This window comes from Hylobates moloch, unplaced genomic scaffold (genome assembly GCF_009828535.3).
Source record: "Hylobates moloch isolate HMO894 unplaced genomic scaffold, HMol_V3 SCAFFOLD_3, whole genome shotgun sequence".
Classification (NCBI taxonomy): domain Eukaryota; kingdom Metazoa; phylum Chordata; class Mammalia; order Primates; family Hylobatidae; genus Hylobates; species Hylobates moloch.
This window is the reverse complement of record NW_026652278.1, coordinates 79335674-79358418: the sequence shown is the minus strand read 5'-3', so window position 1 is coordinate 79358418 and position 22745 is coordinate 79335674. Positions and strand designations below refer to the sequence as shown.

General features: G+C 42.6%; 2 long non-coding RNA genes across 3 annotated transcripts in view; both read left to right on the top strand.

Moving 5' to 3' along the window:
- Nucleotides 1-22745, top strand: part of LOC116479077 (uncharacterized) — a 69925-nt gene that overhangs the window by 3507 nt on the left and 43673 nt on the right. The window lies entirely within an intron of this gene.
- On the top strand, nucleotides 6182-9243 carry LOC131382954 (uncharacterized). Its single transcript, XR_009212586.1, has 3 exons — nucleotides 6182-6222; nucleotides 8233-8575; nucleotides 9122-9243. It is a non-coding gene; the product is annotated as an uncharacterized LOC131382954 (long non-coding RNA).

The following is a 22745-nucleotide window of genomic DNA, read 5'->3' as shown; positions in this document are numbered from 1 at the left end:
GAGCACTGTATGATGAACTCAGCATTCCTCATTGTGAATCAGACAGTCATTCACCTTAAGGCTACTGGCTGGCCCTCATCGAACATTTCAAATAAATCAACAGAAAGCTTGAAAGTCAAGATCCCCTTCCCATGCAGTGGCGGGGTCCTACACTGCTGATTCTATGCGGGTGCAGTGAGTTCAGTTTGTGTTCTCAGAAGTGCATGGACTGTGAACATTAGCTGAGCTCAGAGAACAGCAGATGCATCTGTGTCCAGAAGCTGAGATCCATGCGGGCTCTCATAGAAAGTGCAGTTGCAGAATGGGCTTCCAGTTGGCAACCCAGGCTCTGTGCATTCCTTATCCCCAGTGCTCTGCACAATGCACTTCCTCAGCATGAATCAATGAATGAATGAGTGGATGCACTAATTAAAGTCTAGGATCCGGCCGGGCGAGGTGGCTCATGCCTGTAATCCCAGCACTTTGGGAGGCCAAGGTGGGTGGATCATGAGGTCAGGAGATTGAGACCATCCTGGTTAACACGGTGAAACCCCGTCTCTACTAAAAATACAAAAAAATTAGCCTGGCATGGTGGCAGTTGCCTGTAGTCCCAGCTACTCGGGAGGCTGAGGCAGGAGAATGGCGTGAACCTGGGAGGCGGAGCTTGCAGTGAGCTGAGATCGTGCCACTGTACTCCAGCCTAGGCAACAAAGCAAGACTCCGTCTCCAAAAAAAAAAAAAGCCTGGGATCCTAGTGGTGGTCCTATCCCAGGAGTTAGCTTTTAAGAAAATACTGTGGCAGTGGGAGTTGAACAATGAGAACACACGGAACATGGACACAAGGAGGGGAACATCACACACTGGGGCCTGTTGGGGGCCGGGGACAAGGGGAAAGACAGCATTAGGACAAATACGTAATGCACACAGGGCTTAAAACCTAGATGACGTGTTGATAGGTGCAGCAAACCACCATGGCACATATATACCTATGTAACAAAGCTGCACATTCTGCACATGTATCCCAGAACTTAAAGTAAAATAAAAAAATTTATAATATTTTGACAAAAATCTGGTGAACAATATAATTGAAAGAATGTGATTCACTTCATGAGCAGTTTGCTAGACATCTCACTTTCAGAACCTGAATTTGTCTGGGAAAATCTGTGAGGAACAACTGTGACCACAAGATACCAGGGAGCAGTATTTTGCAAACTTGAGTATGCATATGGATCACCTTGAAGCTCCTGTTTAAGCGTCAGTTCTGACTCAGCAGGCCTGAGAAGAGGTGCGAGATTCTGCATTTATTTTTAACAGGGTCTTGGGTGATGCTGACGCTGAAGCTTCTGGTCACTTTGAGTAGCATACTTTGAGAAGCAAACCACAGTTTGAGTAGCAAAGCTTCACAGGCAGCTTGCTACAGGGCAGTGTTTCTCAACAGAAGGTGGGAGGGCGGGAGATTTTCCACTCCTTCCTGAGGATATTTGATGATGTCTAGGGATCTCTTTGGGTTCCATAACTAGATGGCTGCAACTGGTATCAGCCAGGGATACCAGCCTACGATGCACAGGACAGGGCTTGCCACAAAGAATTATCTGGCCCACAGTGTCAACAGTGCTGAAGTGGAGAAATCCTAATCTAGGGGAAAGAAAACAGGTTTGCAGTCCAGTGGCCCAAGGAGCAAACCACGATCTTTCCACTTAATTGCTGTAATCTTTACAAGACTTCTGAATCTCTGTTCTTTGGAGAGCTATCTAATGATGACCAGTAGAGTATCTGCATATGCAGTGAAAGTTCAATAATACTTGACATCAATTGAATGATTGTAGAAGAATAACTGCCTTCCCTGGAGACCAACAGAAAAGCAGTTACCATTATTGAGTATCTATTCTATATTCAGATAAATATTTTGGATATTTCAGAGATACCTCAGATACATAGGCAAACCCAGAGGGATAGACAAGATAGCCTCTTGAATCTGCAATATTAGATTTCTAAGAAAAAACTGTTGCCTCAGTTCCCATTGATAGGCAGATATTGGCAGCAGCAGAAGTGCTCATAGAGTACCAAATTATAATGGCCAGTTGATTGCAAGAGTCGGGCACGATGTTTTTCACCATCCCAATGGCAACAGCTTTTCTCATCAGCAGAGCATCCAGCTTCGACTTGCAAAGGCATGGGTGCAGTGCATTCTACTACCGGTAATCTCGGGGCTGCCCTTGATTTGCTTTCAGAACAAGAGCAAAGCTAGCCCCTTAGGGAGGTCAGAGCAGAGGTGGTGGGGCAGCAGAAGGCTGAGTCTGATGGACTTCTGATGCTGGTGTACATGCACTTTGGGGAACATCTGAGTCTTAATCTTTCCTATGTGTTTCAGAATGCTTTCCCTATGCATTCCTCTGCCATAACAATAATTAGACTTCTCTGCTCAATGCATAGATGAGCATGCACACCCACACACAAACACACATACACTACTACATCTAGGTCTCAACAGATGAGTCTTTCTGCTGACTGCCTGTAAAAAGAAAAACAACCAGATGGCACAGCTGGAAAAAAATGTGTGTGTTTTAGAGGGTCTATAAAGCTCTTTATCATCCCAGCAGGAATGGGCAAGGACCTGGCAGGACACCGGGGTGCTCAAGAAGAATATTGAGCATCTATTTGACATGTCAATGAAGCTTTCCAGAATCATCTCCAGGCCTCTCTCTTGCCAAAGATAGACATGATAGTCTTGGGACCCAGACATGGTCTTCTCCTGGTTCCTCCATTTTTTACCACACTGGTCTCCAGCTTGTCTGCCTGTAGAATTCCATAGAGACAATTACTCTAAAAGGTTATTATATTTGCCTGGATGAAGACAGTTAGAATAATCTGTGTGATACAGTGATTAAACATATAGTGGTATTCATGGCTATAATTTATTACAATCAAAGGATACAAAACAAAGTCAGCAAATGGGAAAAGCACATGGGATGAAGTTCAATCTTCAATAATCTTCCCTCATTGGAATCATGCAGGATGTACTCAGTTCCTCCAGTAACAGGTAAGTGATGTTGGCCGTTAGGAAAGCTCATTAGAGACTGAGCACCCAGGGCTTTTGCTGGGAGCCAGTCATGTAGGCAGCCTCTACCTAGAATGCACCAAAACTCCAGACTTCAGAAGTAAAGCAAGTGTTCAGCATAAATGACATTGTTTGAAAAAAACAGCTTAGGTATAGTGAGCCATTCTTATCAAGGAGTGATGGGAACCCTCTGAACTCTAAGTTCCTAGACACTAGCCAGGGACTTATCTTGCCTGTCCGAAGATAGCAGTTTAGACCTACAGTGTTAACTCTTTCAGTACAGCTGTGGATCCTGTACTCTATGGGACAGTTGGTGGTTTAGTGGGACCCCAGAGTTCTAGAGGTGTGACAAGGTGCCTTGGGACCCACATTCTCCCACAGAGGCTATGAAAACTGGTCCTCAGCCATGCTTGCTGGAGCCTTTGAAGACACTGTTCTATAGGGGAGTACTGATCCTCCCAGTGATAATAGTTGATGCCAAAACAAAGACAATCTCTTCTTAAAATCTTCCCTGTCTGTAACATGAGCTGCTCCATTTTCTTCTATTTTGAATCAGGAACACTCAGGGTTTTATTCTTGTAAGTCAAAGAATCTTTTTAAAGAATAGCATGTAAGATATATATTTTTTCTTTTTGGCTTTTTGACTTAAAAGCTTGAAGGAGTTTTATCTTTGAAATTGAAAGCTCCTCTCCCTCCCTCTAGGATATGCCTTGGCATATGTTCTTATTATTAACTCTGTTGAATATGTGATGATCCCACTCAATTTCTTATCTCAGATCCCTTTAATATTTTTTTTCAGTTCTTCCAAGTTTTCTTCCATTATATCTGTAATTATTAATGTCCATCTTTGGGGATACTGACCATCAGGGTCTGATTCTCTTATGTTCCATCTTGCCATTCATTTCCTAATCCACTCGTTTATTTTATTTGGGAATTTTTTCACTCATTCAATAAACAGTCCCCAAACATCCCTACCCACTAGAGACACTTCCAGACACTGGAGATTGAAAGATAAGGTATATTGTTGGCCATTCAGGATATCAATAGTAAAAAGATACATGCAGCTGGGCACGGTGGCTCACGCCTGTAATCTCAACAATTTGGGAGGCTGAGGCAGGTGGATCACCTGAGGTCAGGAGTTCAAGACCAGCCTGACCAACATGGTGAAACCCCGTTTCTACTAAAATATACAAAAATTAGCCGGGCATGGTGGCAGGTGCCTGTAATCCCAGCTACTCAGGAGGCAGAAGCAGGGAGAATTGCTTTTACCTGGGAGGTGGAGGTTGCAGTGAGCCGAGATTGTTCCACTGCACTCCAGCCTGGACAATAGAACGAGACTTCATCTCAAACAAAACAAAAAAAAAACAAGACACATGTGAATCCCCAGAACAATAGGGCTTTCACGGTGGCTTGTCCACCATGCAGGGGACCACAGAAGATAGGGGGATTTAGGGTGATGTGGGGGGCCGTCTGTAGACTGTTTTCCTTAAGTTTATCTTTTATGTCACCAATTTGATTCTCTGAAGAGTCACATTTTACTTATTCCAACATCATTTTTATTTGATTGGCTGTGGTGTCTGTGCTTTCACATTTTGCTAATAAGCAACAGGATTTTGTACTTTCTGATACGCTGATCATCACTTTTTTCTAGTTATCTTAAAGAGGTACATCTAAAGTTCGTGCCCAGCCGACATGGATCTAGTCCTAAAGGAAAAGTCGATGAGGAGGTCCCATTTTTCTCTTTCTCCTACACCCCACCCTGAATAGAAGCAGAACAGGTAGAGGCTTAGGTCCTTTTTGTTCATCTGTCTAAGTGTAGATACTACCTGGGACGGGGACTGGAAAGAAAGGCTCTGGAAGCCTCGAGGAGAAAGACACAGAGATGTCTGTCCGGTTGCACCAAGGACCTCTACTTAGATCATAGGGGAATGAGTGTGGTGAGCTGCTCGTGAAACCTGCCCCAGGGGCCTTGGTCCTCTTAGATGGTCTCCTGCATCCTTGGCTGTAGCACATAACAGGCGAGGGAGCATATCACTGCCATCAGACAAGAGCCATGGCCGAATACAGAAACAGCTTCCTAGTGTGCTGGGAGTGGTGTGGCAGAAAGGAAAAAATGCTGTGGGACTTCCATTCCTGGGAGCCCTGGTTGTTCCCTTTCATTGCTGCTGCTGCTGTTAGGAACTCCTTGAGTTGGATGATTTAATAGTAATAATGATAAGTATTAAGGGGAATAGATTCCTTGTTATTCATCTGATTCTGCCATCTCTTCAGAATTATTTTTACTAGTTTATCTACAAGTAGAGGCAATTGAAAATTAATTTTTGTCATAAAAATAAAATCCTCTTAATATAATTGGAGCCACCAGAGGGTCTGCCTAGTCTAAGTAACAATCCATCCCAAACATGGTTTCTAATGATGTTTGGGGGTGTTATTTCAGGACAACCAGGCAGAGAATGAGGTAGACTGCTCTCTAGTGAGTATTTAGCACCCATTAAGTGCTATATACAAGGCCCACTCCCTGTGTTATTTTATTTGGTCCACAAAACAAATCAACAAATAAAATAACAGTATCCTCATCTGACAGTTGACAAAACCAAAGCAGAAGTAAAATTGGGGGAATCTATGCCTAAATAAAGGTTGGGAGTTTCACTGGTTTCTGATCCACTGTAACTGGAAACACACTCGTCTCTCAGAGGTCAGTTTATCTCTCACCTGCATGGGTGGTAGAATGTCATCCCCAGAGCTGCTCTCCATTTCCTTTACCTAGTTTTGGGTCAGTCTTTCTTCATGAGGATTTTATGAGTTATTTGGGGTCCCAGGAGTAAGAGCTTTCACCTGCAAACCATAGCTTCTCCCTTGGCTATCCCATCCTCATCTGCATGCTAAGCTGTAGAGGGTCGGGGAGCTTTAGGATGTAGCCCTTGTCATGAAGTCTCCACACAAGGTGCCAGTTTTCATTAACTTCTGTTTTATTTACTTATCCAGAACTCCAGAACTGGCTTTTTTTTTCCTAGATGGTTTTAAGATGCATTAACATTGGGACATCTATGATTTCAAGCCATCGTTTGGTAATTACGGGGAAGGAAGCATCTTTTTTTTTCTGAAATGAAGTCTTGCTCTGTTGCCAGGCTGGAGCACAGTGGTGTGATCTCGGCTCACTGCAACATCTACCTCCCAGATTCAAGGTATTTTCCTGCCTCAGCCTCCCAAGTAGCTGGGACTGCAGGTGCGCACCACCATGCCCAGCTAGTTTTTGTATTTTTAGTAAAGATGGGGTTTCACCATGTTGGCCAGGATGGTCTCGATCTCTTGACCTGGTGATTCGCCCACCTTGGTCTCCCAAAGTGTTGGGATTACAGGCCTGAGCCACCTCACCCAGCCAGGAAACATCTTTGCTGAGGTCAGCCCTAAGGATTGTACCAACAATCTTTCATCCTTGATTGCATGGACTCTCCCAGCTACAGTGGGTCAGGTGCCCTGTGGATGAGAGTATGTTTATAGGACATCCATGACATGCCGAAACAACATCCCTATTTCCAGCGTTGTTTATTTGCCATTTTGCCTTTCTCCCGCTCTTTCCGTTAATGAATGTGTTAATCTGCCCTATAGAAAAATAGATGGAGGAGATGGCACTAGAGGAAAAAGTAGAAGCAGAACATGTAGAGGCGTAGGAGGAGAATTAGTGAAGTCTTAATCACGCAGTTTTAGTTATTCATTCATCCAACAGTTCATAAATGGGGACCACCTGTTTGCACCAGATGTCATAATAGAGCAGTAGTTCCTCATCTTTTTATTTTTTAATGTTATGGATCCATTTTAGCTCCTGATGTCAGCAACAGGCAGCATCCTACTTTTCAAGGTGTTTATGATTACCTTGACACTAATATATGGGCCCTAAATTAAGAAACCACAGCTAGATAAATTCTAATAGCCCGTCTAGTTCTTAGCTCCTATGACTCCTTTTTAATTTTAATTATGCAGAGAGAAGCCATGAGATTTCTAAGGAGGGAGTTAAAAAAAAGATCTCTTCTCTCCATCGCCATCATTTTATTCACCTCTAAAAACCCAAACTTTTCAGTCGGACTCTATGACTGTGCTAAAGTGGCCTGCTTCAATATATGCAATTTAAAATGTGGGATTTTAGCTCAGAAAGCAGAGCTTGGTTTAAAAAAAATGTGGGCTTAATAATGTAAAAAAGTCACAGTCAGGCCAAGGTCTTCCTTGGGAAAGGCCTAAGGGGCAGCAAGGATCACACCTGTAGAGCCCTGTGGAGTTGAGGGGTGTGTGGGGCAGGATCCACTCTGCAGAAAGCTGTGCTCTCACAATCACAGTCCCTGCCACTCAGAGAGAAGAGCCCCCCATTAGGTGCATAGGCATCAAAAAACAATGAAAAAGCAATGAAACTCTAGTTAAGGAGCTGCCCACTTTTTCAAGTACAGCCACATAGGCCTAGCCTGCTGCCATTTCAGACCTAATTCAGACCGTTCATCTGGAGGGGGGCACATCGTGCAAGTTTTAATTCCCAGCCAGAATATACCCTGATTAGACTCTCTCTTCTGCTCCTGCTTGGGCTTATTGAGGGGAAACTTTCAATTACTTGGGAAAGTACCGGAGGCCTGTGGAGGTGAGTTAGGGCCGTTTGGGGGTGGAGGTGGGATTTCTCAAGAACAAGGCTGAGCACCCCGAGCCTATTAACTGAGGATTCCATGTGCATGCTCACCCCAAGGCACAAGTCTGAGGAAAGATGAACGGAAGAGAACATTTTCCCATTCAAACCAATTGATTCCTCAAAAACAACATGAAAATTGAAGCTGAAATGTCCATGGAACTCCAGCTCATGAAAGATTCCAGTGAGAGCTGTGGAGGAGATAGGAGACACCTGCTAATAAGGAGAGTTTTAAAACCATTGCAGGCCTGAATTTTTAGTTTTTTTTTTTTTTTTCTAAAACCTAGATGACAATTTCAAAAACTGGAGGGGGAAATAGAAAAGGTTGAGGTGTTTTAAAGACAAAATTTCTTGCCGAGACAAACTGTCAAATTTTTTTATTATATCCATTTCGAGGCAGGCATTTATTACCTTTCCAGTGACTGTATATCTCCCATAATGTTCTTACTGTGATTTGCCACTTAATTACCCACAGAATTTGCATTTAAACCCAGTTAAAGGATTCCATCTACTCTTTGGCTTCCTGCAGCTGTTTCCATGGTAACCAAAGGGGTCTCCCGGTGGCTGGCTGGGCTGAATATCAGGTTCTACAGGCCTGGAAGCATCTCCCCTCCCACTGTTGATCCATCTCCTTCGCTTCACTGAGGAAAGTCAATGGGAAGCGTCAAAGGATCCACTGACCTCTGTCGGATTTCTCTGGAAACGACTCCCAGCAAACAAGATTCCCTTATTTGATGAGCCCTTCAGGACAGGGATCTGGGGTTGACTCTTCTCCATGCAGACCTACACAGACTGCTCCCCTAAGCAGCAGCTACATGAACTGAGCGGGCCTGGTTCCAGTCCCCTCTCTTGATCCAGAGTCCTCAATACAGGTCGGAAGCCTGGGCGCCTCCTTGCCTTGACAGCATGAGTGGACACTTCCTGGTGGGAAAGCAGCATGCCCCTCTTCTAGTGTTAAGGGACACCTCAGCATGATTATTAAAGACAGTTGCAGCAGGAGGTCACAGGGGGTCACAGAGGCAGGGCACAAATTACAGTGAGCTGATTTCACAAAGTACCTGGACTCCAGGCCCGGCTCTGCAGCCTTGCACAAAGCTGGTTCAGCCCTCCAAAGCTGAACAACAGTGCAAAAGAGGGGTGCATTGGTACCAAGTGATTTTCCTGGATCCTTTCAGCACTGAAAGCCTGTATTATTAAAGTCAGATTTTCACAAAAAGGAATAAATTGAAAACAAAGGTGCAGTATAATAGTTCTGGAAAAGCGAAGTTGCTTGATCTTGTACACCACCACAGGGGAAGACACACAGCATGATGGGAAGTGGGACCCCTAGAGCAAGGAGATAAGAAGAGAACTGCAGAATTTTCTCTGTGTTTCTCTCCCTCAGCTCTGTGTTATTCTCTGTGTTTTCTCTCCCTCAGCTCTCTGAAAAAGCTAAACAAGCTATGCCGACACCTCCAAAGGACCAGCACTAAGCCCCTTAACGTACCTCTTAATCCTTTCTGCTGACTATTCCCTGGGGTTGGGCAGAAGTAAAGTGCACATTCAATTCTGTGATATGACTTGTGTTATAATATATCACCATAAGAGAACAAGCAATTCTGGTGGGGGTGGTGAAGAGACTCCCACATCATATGGGCAATGGTTAGTGATTCTAACTAGTTCTTCTTAATTATCCTGCCAGTCAACTTTCCAATGAAAGCAAATTTTGGAAGGTAAAAGTATGAGAGATGTCAGTCATCATGTTTTACTATTAAAGTTCTTTTGAAAAATATCCTTTGTTGGATTAGAACATTTAATCTGCTTTGTTCTCAAGGTTGGCGGTAATTGAGCATGAAATTATGCTGCTTTTTACTAGACAGTTTTGTTTTCTTCTCTCATTGGATGCTACAGGGAATTTATTTTAAGTATCTTCATTGCAAACTCATTCGTGATTCAGCGTGAATGTCTGGGGCACATGTGGTTATTGCATACCCACCTAGGCATAGTTCTTCTGCGGGCTCCTGACTGAATTCCTGAGGGGAAATAGGTTCCCTGCGCTTATCTTGTCCTGTTTTCATTGTGTTCAAAGTGGACCACAGAATGATCTATACCTGTCTTCCAGGATCTGGTAAGGGCAGTAATAATGAAGACAAAACTTTCGTTACTGGGATTTAGAAAAAGGCTTTCTTGGCAAGCACCAAATGGCTATGCAAGGTAAAGTTGGGGGACCCCCAGGACCAGGGGGGCATGGAGGCAGTGCATCCTCTTAGAAACTGAGAAGTGAACCACAGACTTGTACCTGCCACTTTTAGTTTTCTCTTTCACATGACTACGTGGATATAAAGCTTTCACCAGGGTTTTCTGTTCTCGAAGCTTTAGGTTTCAGTGTTCTCAAAACTGACCTTAATGGCTTCCATTTTGGTTCTGCACTAAGGGGATTTAAAACAATGTAACCTCATTGAAGACTGGCAGACAGAGACAGAAGCTAGCATTTGCAGTTTTCTTTTTTTTTTTTTCCTCACGGAGTCACTTAACACTCTAGCCTCCGTAGGTGCATAGTCCCAGTCCCAGGGTATAAGTGAACTTATGTGATTCACTTACACGTGTGATATGAAAGGATCAATTCCCAGCCATGAACGGAGGGGTCCCTATGGACTTCCAGTGATAAATTCATTCTCCTTATTAGTGTTTGTAACTTTTACTTGCCCACTCTTGAGTCCAATTACTCTGTTAATTGTTCCTTTTTTGTTGTTGCAAATAAAAGAAATGCAACTCAAAATATCTTTTTAAAAATGGGAAGCAATTTATTGGTTCACGTAACTGAAAATACCAGTGAAGAGCTGACTCTTAGAATGAATGGCTGGATCCAGGGGCTCAAATGGGTCATTCGGAACAAATACCCCGGAATCTCCCAGCTCTGCTTCCCTGACTGCTCCCATTGCCTCCATGTCAGGCAGGCTCTTCAATTGAGAATATGAGATGGTAGCTGCAGTTCCAAGCTTACAAAGTACCTTCCTCCAGAAGCAACAGAAAGAAGAAGAGAGGGCCTCTTTATCACTGAGCATTTGGGTTGTTGTTGGATCAAGCTGGGTTATCCATCCACACCTGATCCAATCATCATGGCCAAAGCCATGAAGAGCAGTGATTGGTTTAGGCGTGGTCCATCTGACCATTCCCTGTGGATAGGCTGGATATAGTCCAATCTAAACTACATGGACCAGAAAAATCAGAGTGCACAACAAGAGATGTGATTACTCCAATTCTTTTTATTTCATCATCATGAGAAAAGAACTATTTTTCTTAAACAAGTGAGGCAACTGATACTAACTGTAGTAATATTAGAGTACGACACAGCTAATCATGATTTGAACCCATCTGACTCCAAAGTTTATTTTTCTGATACCAAATTCCCCTGCTCCACTTTCCTCCTTGCTGTATCATGGAGACTGGACTCAGGAATCTTTAAGTTTGGTTTTTCACAGTGTAAAACTTTAGTAATCTGAAGCTGGCATAATAATGATGATAATTTTTTAGTTGGTATCATGCTCTCTACATTTCTAGCTATGTTGCTTTCCATTGTTTTCTCACTTGTTGATGATTTAAGGCAAGTATTTACCCACTTTTTATTATTATTATTATACTTTAACTTTTAGGGTACATGTACACAACGTGCAGGTTTGATACATATGTATGCATGTGCCATGTTGGTGTGCTGCACCCGTTAACTCGTCATTTAGCATTAGGTAATCTCCTAATGCTATCCCTCCCCCCTCCCCCCACCCCACAACAGGCCCCGGTGTGATGTTCCCCTTCCTGTGTCCAAGTGTTCTCATTGTTCAATTCCCACCTATGAGTGAGAACATGCGGTGTTTGGTTTTCTGTCCTTGCGATAGTTTGCTGAGAATGATGTTTTCCAGTTTCATCCATGTCCCTACAAAGGACATGAACTCATCATTTTTTATGGCTGCATATGTGCCACATTTCCTTAATCCAGTCTATCATTGTTGGACATTTGGGTTGGTTCCAAGTCTTTGCTATTGTGAATAGTGCCGCAATAAACATACATGTGCATGTGTCTTTATAGCAGCATGATTTATAATGCTTTGGGTATATATGCAGTAATGGGATGGCTGGGTCAAATGGTATTTCTAGTTCTAGATCCCTGAGGAATCGCCATACTGACTTCCACAATGGTTGGACTAGTTTACAGTCCCACCAACAGTGTAAGTGTTCCTATTTCTCCACATCCTCTCCAGCACCTGCTGCTTCCTGACTTTTTAATGATCACCATTCTAACTGATGTGAGATGGTATCACATTGTGGTTTTGATTTGTATTTCTCTGATGGCCAGTGATGATGAGCATTTTTTCATGTGTTTTTTGGCTGCATAAATGTCTTCTTTTGAGAAGCGTCTGATCATATCCTTTGCCCACTTTTTGATGGGGTTGTTTGTTTTTTTCTTGTAAACTTGTTTGAGTTCATTGTAGATTCCGGATATTAGCCCATTGTCAGATGAGTAGGTTGTGAAAATTTTCCCCCATTTTATAGGTTGCCTGTTCACTCTGATGGTAGTTTCTTTTGCTGTGCAGAAGCTCTTTAGTTTAATTAGATCCCATTTGTCAGTTTTGACCTTTGTTGCCATTGCTTTTGGTGTTTTAGACATGAAGCCCTTGCCCATGCCTATGTCCTGAATGGTATTGTCTAGGTTTTCTTCAGGGTTCTTAGGGTTATAGGTCTAACATGTAAGTCTTTAATCCATCTTGAATAAATTTTTGTATAAGGTGTAAGGAAGGGATCCAGTTTCAGCTTTCTATATATGGCAAGCCAGTTTTCCCAGCACCATTTATTAAATAGGGAATCTTTTCCTCATTGCTTGTTTTTGTCAAGTTTGTCAAAGATCAGATAGTTGTAGATATGTGGCATTAATTCCGAGGGCTCTGTTCTGTTCCAGTGGTCTATATCTCTGTTTTGGTACCAGTACTATGCTGTTTTGGTTACTGTAGCCTTGTAGTATAGTTTGAAGTCAGGTAGCGTGATGCCTCCAGCTTTGTTCTTTTGGCTTAGGATTGACTTGTCAATGCGGGCTCTTTTTTGGTTCCATATGAACTTTAAAGTAGTTTTTTCCAATTCTGTGAAGAAAGTTATTGGTAGCTTGATGGGGATGGCATTGAATCTATAAATTACCTTGGGCAGTATGGCCATTTTCATGATATTGATTCTTCCTACCCATGAGCATGGAATGTTCTTCCATTTGTTTGTATCCTCTTTTATTTCATTGAGCAGTGGTTTGTAGTTCTCCTTGAAGGGGTCCTTCACATCCCTTGTAAGTTGGATTCCTAGGTATTTTATTATCTTTGAAGCAATTGTGAATGGGAGTTCACTCATGATTTGGCTCTCTGTTTGTCTGTTATTGGTGTATAAGAATGCTTGGGATTTTTGTACATTGATTTTGTATCCTGAGACTTTGCTGAAGTTGCTTATCAGCTTAAGGAGATTTTGGGCTGAGACAATGGGGTTTTCTAGATATACAATCATGTCATCTGCATACAGGGACAGTTTGACTTCCTCTTTTCCTAATTGAATGTGCTTTATTTCCTTCTCCTGCCTGATTGCCCTGGCCAGAACTTCCAACACAATGTTGAATAGGAGTGGTGAGAGAGGGCATCCCTGTCTTGTGCCAGTTTTCAAAGGGAATGCTTCCAGTTTTTGCCCATTCAGTATGATATTGGTTGTGGGTTTGTCATAGATAGCTCTTATTCTTTTGAGACATGTCCCATCAATACCTAATTTATTGAGAGTTTTTAGCATGAAGAGTTGTTGAATTTTGTCAAAGGCCTTTTCTGCATCTATTGAGATCATCATGTGGCTTTTGTCTTTATATGCTGGATTACATTTATTGATTTGCATATGTTGAACCAGCCTTGCATCCCAGGGATGAAGCCCACTTGATCGTGGTGGATAAGCTTTTTGATGTGTTGCTGGATTTGGTTTGCCAGTATTTTATTGAGGATTTTTGCACCAACGTTCATCAAGGATATTGGTCTAAAATTCTCTTTTTTTGTTGTGTCTCTGCCAGGCTTTGGTATCAGGATGATGCTGGCCTCAAACAATGAGTTAGGGAGGATTCCCTCTTTTTATATTGATTGGAACAGTTTCAGAAGGAATGGTACCAGCTCCTCCTTGTACCTCTGGTAGAATTTGGCTGTGAATCCATCTGGTCCTGGACTTTTTTTGGTTTAAAGCTAAGAGAGGTGAAGATAATTTTTACGGTGTCATTGACTGAATGTTTGCATCACCCCTAAATTCATATGTTGAAGCCCTAACACCTAATGTGGCTATATTTAGAGATGGGGCCTCTTAGGAAGTCATTAAGGAATTAAGTTAAATGATGTCATAAAGATGGTGCCCTGATTTGATAGGAATAATATTCTCATAAGAAGAGTCACATCTCTCTCTCTCTCTTCCTCTCTGTCTCTCTCTCTCTCTCTCCACCCCCCCCACTCCAATCTGGCCCTGACTTGTGAAGACACAGCAAGGAGATGAGAAGGCAAGTCAAGAAGAGAGCTCCAGAAACCAACCCTGCTATACCCTGACCTGGGATTCTAGCCTAAGAAATTTATTTCTGTTGTGCGAGCCAGTTAGTTTGCTGTTTTACTGTAGCAGGCTGAGCTGACTTATATACATGTTCCCCCAGTTAGTGAATGGGAGAGCCAGCATTAGAAACTGTGTCTCCTTTCTTTCATTTTAGAGTCCTTTCAACTTTCCCCAACTGTGTTTTCATGCACTTTTTTTCCTTTGGCCAAGCACAAACCATCTAAGGACGAAAGTGAGACCCTACGTATTCAGAGAGCAGGATCATTTATTGGTCTGATGGAAAAAAATCATGGGAAGTTGTCTAGAAGTAAATAGATGAATATGATCAAGGTTTGAGAACTGCTGTATTAACTGGGAAATCACATTTTCTATCACTGCAAGAACTCCAGGTCCCCCCAGGCATCTCCGTTGGCCCTAATTTGTTTTGTTTTGTTTCTGAAAGAATTTTATAGTACTACAGGGAGGAAGATTTGTTAGCTTGTCCCTTGCTCAAGGGACTTTTTTTTTTTTTTTTTTTTAGCAGCTTTTCCATTATCCACACCTTGGGAAATGGAGATGCCAATCTGATTGGTCTGAGACAGTGATTGGCTATGCTCACTACTGTGCAAGGCCACTGATGCCCATGTGGACAGTAGCATGTCAAGGATTGGGCAGTGGGGAAGTCTGTTCTGGGTGCCCATCATAAAGATGTGCATTCTTTGCAGGAAATTTAAAAGCAGTATTAATATCAACTAAAAGTTGGTCTGCTTTTTATTACCATAATGCCTTGGCAATTTAAAACCCGATATCAATAACAAAACCTCTCTCCCCATAGAGGTAACGGCACCTGTTGCCTTTATCTTTCCTATGCCATTGCAGGCAGGTGCTAATAGATGGAGAGGCCAGGGGGAGTTGGATAGAAATTCCCAATGCACACTCAGCAGGGAGATTTCTACTGATCTATAATTGAAAACTGTCTGAGTTCCCTTTGGGACGTTTGCCTCTCCCAAGCAACTGCTAGCCTGAACGAGCTCAGCAGTGGGATCCCCAGAGGCAGCATAATGACCCAGACTATAAATGCAATTATTACCACTGCAGCATTGGGTAATAAAGGAAGAGACAGCGAACATGAAAGTCAGAGAGGGGCTCTGAATCAGGTGCAGGAGTGGAGAGTGAGGAGGTGGTCGGGAATGTGGATGGCTGCATCATGGGAGGAGGAAAAAAGATATTCATGGAAGGCCTGACCTCCCTGCGGTCTAACTAGCACTTCCTGGATAAACCTTGCCTGTACCTCTCTGTCCTTTGCCTTTGTTACCAATCATTCCTCACATGGGTAATTAATTATAATTTGTAATATTATTCAGTTTTACAGAAGTGCTAACATGCTTATAAAAAAGCAGAGAATAGTGTTGGAAGTTGCAGGGAAACCATCTCCGGCCCATTCAACCGTGATATGCTTTCCTGGGCTTTATCTATCCCCTGCAAACTTTTATTCCTTATGAAAAGCCTCCAATCCACATCCTGTGACAATGCCCTGCCTTCTGACTTAACCCCAGGGGATGAGGATAGCATTCTCAAACAAACTCAGAAATTGTGTCTGCACCTTAAGGACAGACGGCCCATCTCCTGGCAGAGAGAAAAGGAGCTGGGTGCCAAGCTAAGATGGGAGATAGAGTGACAGTCCTCTAGATGGAAGTTCTGCAAAGACTGCTATCTGGGGCCTTCCTGCTCCTTTCTCTGACCTTGGGATGTCATTGTCCTGAGCTTTGGGGATCATCTCTGCAGGCCACCTTTAGTGAAGCATTTGCTGGGCTTCTTTGATCTCCAGATGAGAGTGTGTTTCCTGAAATACCCACTGGTATCTGAAGATCACTGGTGTCATGTCTGGCTCCTGTTCCAGGGTTGCATCTGAGATCAATCCTTGGGTGAGTGTGTGATCGCAGATAGGGGCATTTTTCTCTGTACCATCTGTCGACGCCTCTAAGGCTATGTGTATGGAACATCTCTGCAGACAATTCTGTCTTTGCTTTCATGACCTCCTGCATGGAGCAGGTGTGGGAAGCATCTTGCCTGTGGCCCCACGGTCTCTCCCATGGGCACCACCCATGGAACAGTCTCCACAACCACTGCCATCCCTGGACATGTATTAATATCTTCTGGAATATGTCTCTGCCTCTGTGACTGGGGTGGGTATTTTCTATGGAATAGCTGCATGCTCCAGTTATCTTTTAGGATTTTCAGGAAATTATGGTTTCCTTGTAGCAAAAGGACCAACATTGTTTGGCCCTAGAGCTGTCAGTTCAGACTGGAGGGCCCCTGGGCATCCTGCATAGAGCAGAGGGATAAGCAGCATTGGATGGAGAAAGCAGAAGGTAGAGTCTACCCTGGGCTGCATTGTTTGTAAATAAAAAGAACACTGCAGTGTTCTGAAAATCAGTATTTTATATTTGTATCCATTTTCTTAGGCTGCCATCACAAAGTATCAAAGACTGGGTGGCTTAAACAACAGAAATTAATTTTCATACAGTTCTGGAGGCTGGAAGTCCAAGATCAAAGTGTGGGCAGGTTGGTTTCCCCTAAGACCTTTCTCTGTGGCTTGCAGATGGCTGTCTTCTCACCATGTCTTCACTTGGTCTCCCCTCTGTGATCATATATCCCTGGTGTCCCTTTGTGTGTTCAAATTTCCTCTTCTTATAAGAACACCAGTCACAATATTGGATTAGACCCCACTCTAATGGCCTCATTTTACCCAAATTACCTCTTTAAAAGCTTTATCTCCAAATACAGTCATATTGTAAGGTGCCAGGGGTGAGGGCTTTAACATATAGATATGGGGGAAGTGCAATTCAACCCATGACTCTATTATCCCCATGCTTCACCAATTCTAAACAATTTCAGTAAGAAAATGTTCTCCCCTTCCCAGTTATTTTGTGATGTAAGTCATAAAGAATTGCTCCAGTTATTGTTGAGTTTTTCTACTTACCTTTTAATAAACGTTATATTTAATAACAGTCATGTTAATTTTGAGAAACACCAGTTATACATTTGTCCCCAGGCACCTATAGACTCAGCTACATGTTGTTATTGTCAGAGTAAGTTCTTAAAGTTGGCTGTCATTTATTCTTCACAGAATTAGAAAAAGCTATTTTAAAATTGATATGAAACCAAAAAAGAGCTCATGTAGCCAAGACAATCCTAAGCCAAAAGAACAAAGGTAGAAGCATCATGTTACCTGACTTCAAACTATACTACAAAGCGACAGACACATGGACCAATGGAACATAATAGGGAACTCAGAAATAAGACCTCGCATCTGCAATCATCTGATCTTTGACAAACCTGAGAGAAACAAGCAATGGGGAAAGGATTTCCATGGTGCTGGGAGAACTGGCTAGTGGTATGCAGAAGATTGAAACTGGACCCCTTCCTTACACCTTACATAAAAGTTAACTCAATATGAATTAAAGACTTAAATGTAAAACCCCAAACTATAAAAACCCTAGAAGAAAATCTAGGCAATATCATCCAAGACATATGCACTGGCAAAGGTTTCATGACAAAAGCATCAAAAGCAATGGCAACGAAAATAAAAATTGACAAATGGGATACTAAAGAGCTTTCTGCACAGTGAAAGAAACTATCATCAGTATTGGGAGAACCTGCCCCCAATATTTCAACATAGGTTCTTTCTATTTTCCATAATTGTCGGCTGGCTGAGAAATAAAGAGAGACAGTACAAAGAGAGGAATTTTATAGCTTGGCCACCAGGGATGACATCACGTATCGGTAGGACTGTGATGCCCACCTGAGTCTCAGACCAGCAAGTTTTTATTAAGGGTTTCAAAAGGGTAGAGGGTGTAAGAACAAAGAGTAGGTACAAAGATCACATGCTTCAAAGATCAAAAAGCAGAACCACTGATAAGGGTCTAACAAAGATCACATGCTTCTGAGGGAACAGGGCAAAGGGCAAAAGCAGAACCACTGATAAGGGTCCAACAAAGATCACAGGGCAAAGGGCAAAAGCAGAACCACTGATAAGGGTCTATGTTCAGTGGTGCACATATTGTCTTGATAAACATCTTAAACAACAGAAAACAGGGTTCGAGAACAGAGAACCGGTCTGACCACAAATTTACTAGGGCAGAGTTTTTCCCCACCCTAATAAGCCTGAGGATTCTGCAGGAGACCAGGGCTTGTCTCAGTCCTTATCTCAACTGCACAAGACAAGCATTCCCAGAGCGGCTGTTTATAGACCTCCCCCCAGGAACGCATTCTTTTCCCAGGGTATTAATATTAATATTCCTTGCTAGGAAAAGAATTTAGTGATATGTTTCCTACTTGCACATCCATTTATATGCTCTCTGCAAGAAGAAAAATTTGCCTCTTTTTGCCCGACCCTGCAGGCAGTCAGACCTTATGGTTGCCTTCCCTTGTTCCATAAAAATTGCTATTATTCTGTTCTTTTTCAAGGTGCACTGATTTCATATTGTTCAAACACACATGTTTTACAATCAATTCATACAGTTAACACAATTATCACCGTGGTCCTGAGATGACGTACATCCTCAGCTTACGAAGATAATGGGATTAAGAGATTAAAGTAAAGACAGGCACAAGAAATTATAAAAGTATTATTTGAGAACTGAAAATTTCCATATTAAGATGAAATCTTCACAATTTATGTTCCTCTGCCGTGGCTCCAGTGGGTCCCTCCATTCAGGGTCCCTGACTTCCTGTAACACATCAGCATGAACAGGCAACCTACAGAGTGGGAGAACATTTTCGAAATCTATCCATTTGACAAAGCTCTAATATCCAGAATCTACATGGAACTCAAAAAAATTTACAAGAATAGAAAACCCATTAAAAAGAGGGCAAAGGACATGAACAGACACTTCTCAAAAGGAGACGTTCATGTGGCCAACAAACATATGAAAAAAAGCTCAACATCACTGATCATTTGAGCAATGCAAATCAAAACCACAATGGGATACCATTTCATGCTGGTTAGAATGGTGATTATTAAAAAGTCAAGAAACAACAGATGCTGGTGAGGTTGTGGAGAAATAGGAATGCTTTTACACTTTTGGTGGGAATGTAAATTAGTTCAACCATTGGGGAAGACGATGTGGTGATTCCTCAAAGATCTAGAACCAGAAATACCATCTGATCCAGCAATCCCATTACTGAGTATATACCCAAAAGAATATACATCATTCCGTTACAAAGATACATGCACAAGTATGTTCATTGCAGTACTATTCCCAATAGCAAAGACGTGGAATCAACCCAAATGCCTGTCAATAATAGACTGATCTATTAAAGGAATAGTGGTATATAAACACCATGGAATACTATGCAGCCATAAAAATGAATGAGATTATGTCCTTTGCAGGGACATGGAAGGAACTGGTGGCCATTATCCTAAGCAAACTAATGCAGGAACAGAAAACCAAACACCACATGTTCTCACTTATAAGTGTGAGCTGAACAATGAAAGCACATGGATATAGGGAGGGGAACAACATACACTGGGGTCTATCAGAGGGGTGGAGCTGGGTGAGGATGAGCATTAAGAAAAATAGCTAATGCATGCTGGGCTTGTGATGGGTTGATAGGTCCAGCAAACTACCATGGCGCATGTTTACCTATGTTGCAAACCTGCACATCCTGCACATGTACCCCGGAACTTAAAAAAGAAAAAATGTTGGCAGTCATTTGACCTCATTTCACTGCAGCCAATCTCTCTCAGCTCTGTGCTACTCCAAGTGCCTGTGTTTAAGTGGTAAATTAGAAATTAATGGTAATTTTGGAGACAATCAAATAGAAGTTGAGTTACTTCCATTGAAGTTTATGTTTGAATTTTAAAACAGTGAAACAGGTATTTTACACTTATCTACAAAAATTCACAATTAGTTGAAATTTAAAACAATATTTTCCCTGTCTGTGCTTTTCTTTCTGGTCATTACTATTACCATGATTTATATAAAAATGATTTAGTTACATGGGAATATTTTTTAAAAAGTCACTGCATGATGATCTTTAGCTCTATTGGGGATTTAGAGACACCAAGTGAGGGGAGAACCAATAACTGCATCCAGGTTAAAATACAGGCAGCCAATAACCAGAGTCTAGGCAAGAAACCTGGGATTCAATAGTGAGGTAGAGCCCTTTACACACACACACACAAACACACACACATAAATATGCATATACACACAAATACACAAACACACACACAAATACACAAACACACAAATACACAAACACACACATATACACAAACATGTACCTCACATGCCGATACACACACACACACACACACACACAGATCAAGACAGAAGTCCACTGCCATGAGGCCATGTATTGGGGCCTAGCAGCTATACAGGGGCTCCATTGTGCACCCCATCTCATTGCAGCAATGAGATGAAGCCAATGATCTCCACTTTAGGAATGTGGAGCCCAAAGATCCCCATTGAGACTCACAGTCAGCCTCTGTCTTTCAAGGAGGACCAATTAGGGAATATGAGGAATCCTTCATGTACCAAATCCTCCCAGCCTTCTCCTCCAGCTTCGGAGCACTCTGCCAAACATAGGTAACACACAGAATGGGGACAGGTCTTTGCCCTGAGAGAGCTCTGTATGCTGGGGGAGTCAAAAATGTAAACAGATACAACTCACCTGCTGCCAAATTTCTGTCCCATGGCAGAGAGGAGAATGTGTGTAGCTTTGAGAGTGCCTGTCACTTGGAGTGTAATTCCAAACTCCACAGAGCAAAGGTTGCTCCATGTCTAGCTGGGAGTGGTATCCGTCAAGTCCAAACAGGCCTCCAAATTCGATGGGCCAAAGCTAATGTTGGAAATGTGATGCTTCCGATATTGGACAAAGAGTGGAGAGTTAAGGAGCAGAGTTCCAGGAAGATGATGGAGGAACTGTACTTAGAACAATTTTGTGCCTTGCCAGGAGCACGTGCTCTTTCCCTAGTAGTTGGAGGCTGGTTCGTATGTGCAAGTGCTGGTGAGGTCTGTTAGAAGCCAGTTGCCTCCATCGGTCCAGGACAAAGTGAGTTAGTTTAGTTGGGCATGCAAAAAGAACAGGGAGGGCACAGCAAAGAGCATTCAGGAAGCTTCCCAGGAGGATTCTTGAGATGAGCAGTTAAGGATAAACATAACTTTAATTCGGAAAGGAGCAAGGAGAAGATATGCATATTATAAGAAGAAGCATTAAAAAAAAGTAACAAGATCACATGAGGTAACCTGAGTTAGCTTGCAGAGAACTTCAAACATTTCATGTGTAATTAATGTGGGGTAAGTGCCTACAGGTGGAAATGGATACAAAAGTCTGAGGCCAGCCCTACAGTGGTATTCCATGATTCCTGCTGAAAGAGGGGCAGTCTAGGCCTTTAGAGTCCGTCATTGTGTTCGAACTCCCTGTTCTAGGTCAGTCCTTGGGGAGGGTGATTCAGGGCCCTGCCACCTGACTGCCCTGGGAATTGGGGCAGGACAGCTCCTGCGGGTGAGAGATCAGAGGCTCAGTGGGGAGAAAGCAAGGCAGGGAGGCAGGCTTCTGTAATCGCCTCTGTGGGGTGTATCCTGTGAAACCAGAAGGTAGCTTGTTAAAATGCAGGTTGAATTAAGCTCAAGGCATTATCTCCTTTCTGTCCTCTGATCCAGGGTTAACATTCTGCAATTATTGCAAGAGATAAGAAAAATCCCAAAGAGACAGAAACAGAAGGGGGCCGGGGACTCTTCACCTTACTAGGAAGGAAATGTGGGGGGATGAAGTCGAGCCTCAGGGAAGTGGATTCACTCCTGAGCAAATTAAAATCAGCAAATTGGCCAAACTCAATGATGTGCTCATTATGTCTGCTTGAGACAGAGATTCTCAGAAACCAAAGCATTCACCAATGACCTCCAGAGATCGGCCAGGTCACACCTGCCTACCGAAAACTTTCACTTAAAATTGGCATCTTTTAAAAAATAACATTTTCCCCCATGATCCAAATCATATATGCAATGTAGAATCTTTGGAAAATAGAAAACAGACTCAAATCTTCCATAAATAATACCTCATTCATCAATTACCTGGGTTAATATTTTAGTTTTAATCTTTCCAATCCTTTTACATACACACAATCACTCCCTTCATACTTCTGGTTTTACCAATATAGTAGGATGATCCTATTTGGAAATCTGATTTTTAGCATTGATTAACAATCTATTCACTTATAAAGCATGTGTGAATGCCCCCTTTGTGCAGGCCTCTCCAGGCCTGGGGATGCAGTGGTGATTAATAGTTCCCATGTCCTCCTAGAACTGACAGGGCACAGAGGGAGACAGCAGCCAGGAAACTTAACATTAGAGCTTAAAGTAAAGTATTCTGATGAGGAAAAAGTACAGAAGCAAAGACTAATATAGCTGGAGTGCAGCCTGAGACCAGAGGGTTTGGGAACAAGGTGGCAGCCAGAATAGTGACCTCAGTGAAGGGGAT